Source organism: Pinus tabuliformis, chromosome 4_1 (genome assembly GCF_031772625.1).
Source record: "Pinus tabuliformis cultivar Carrire ecotype Pingquan chromosome 4_1, CPIR1, whole genome shotgun sequence".
NCBI classification, from domain to species: domain Eukaryota; kingdom Viridiplantae; phylum Streptophyta; class Pinopsida; order Pinales; family Pinaceae; genus Pinus; species Pinus tabuliformis.
The window spans coordinates 825,220,461-825,222,113 of record NC_142303.1 but is presented as its reverse complement, the minus strand read 5'-3'; positions in this window follow the sequence as shown (position 1 = coordinate 825,222,113).

Sequence of the window (1,653 nt, the reverse complement as noted above, 5' to 3'; positions counted from 1 at the left end):
TTTCTCTTTGCAAAGCTTTGAACGAACTTGCTTAAAACTTTTGAATTTTATTTTTATAAAAGAAAACATAGCTGGGTGTTTTTTTATTAATTTGTTATTCTGAATGAATTAATCCTTAGTTTGATAAATAACTAAGTAAAACATCCTCAAAAGATTTGAAGCTTTTATTTCCATTAGGTTTTTAGATCTCAAGATTGATTTTTATAGTTTTCAGTGTTTTCTAGAAATTGTAGAATCTCTTTTGAAAGAAATTGTTTTCTGTAGTTTTTGAGTGTTGAAAAGAAGGGAATTTTTCGTGAGAATAATTAGTAGTCTTGTTTTGAGTTTATTGAAAAAGACATAAAAGATTTTCTTTTCATTTACATGTTGAAAGAAAGATTTGTTTTTCAAAGAATTGCATTCTCAACTCTTTCTTTTAGCTAGAAATTCATTGAAGAAAAAGAATTGCTTATCATCTTAGGTGCATTTTTAGTGTTTTTGGAGTCGAGTCTTCACACCACAAAGTTTCATCTCCATTCCTATTGACTTAAGAAACAACCCATAAAAATAACTCTTAAATTAAAATTGATCTAGCAATCTTTTTATTTCTAGGGCTCTTATCACCAATATAGCTTAGGCTAGTATCTTGGAGTAGGGAGTAATTAACTCTCTAAGATAGTTAAAACAAACAAGTAGCTATATCTTGCAGTAGGAAATAAATCCAATTGTAATTGATATAATTGGGAAGCTCCTCTTAAAGGAGTCAATCACGAGATCATGTCTGAACCTTTGAGACAATCAAGTCTGTCTCTTTGGGAAAGATAGAAGATTTGCGCGTATTAAAAATGGTAAACCTCGGATTAACCATTGTCGAGGAGCCTGGGGTCACTTGTTGGTAAACCTTGGATTGATCATGTTGAGGAGCCTTCAAGGGGATTAAGCTTTGTTACTTTGTCTTGCGCGTAGATTGGATCATAGACTGTTCCCCCAGTTGTATTTGTTACTGTTGGTATCCTTAGTGACCATAATCTTAAGATTCTTTCCTAAGGTGATGGTGAAGGACAGGTCTCACTGTACCTGGAGTAGACGTCGACTAGACTCACTTGGACTCTCTGGGGGGTTCTCTTCACTCGAGACGGTTTTTTGAAGAAACTTGTGCCAGTCTGTTTCATTAAGCAGGTTGTCTGGGTAACTGTTCCAACCACCCTTTCTGTATTGAATTTTGCGACGTTGGATTTCATCACCAACTAGTGTTTTTGGTACAGAAAGTTACTGTTTGTGTGTGGTTTGAACTCTTAGATTTTTTAGGTGTGTGCTTCAATTGTTTGGTTCTTTAGAGACTTTAGGTGGTTTTATTGAGATTTTCTTTGTTTGCGTGTGAAGTAATTAAAATATTTAATCGTGGCTGAATTGCTGAGACAATCCCGTAGACTTCGGGGGCAACCTCTCGAGTATACACCAAGCCAGCTTGAAGGGCTACGAGCTCTTGTAACACCTAGTGACAGTAGAGTTGGGTCACCGGAAGCTGGAGAGTCTCCTTTAATAGTTCATCCTGATTATCAAGTTCAAGCAACAGAGTATATTTCTGAACCAATTTCATTTTCTGAAGTTACTGGTAGTATTTCTTCTACTAGTGAATCAGCTGAAGAACCTAAAATTTCTGAGCTTGAAACT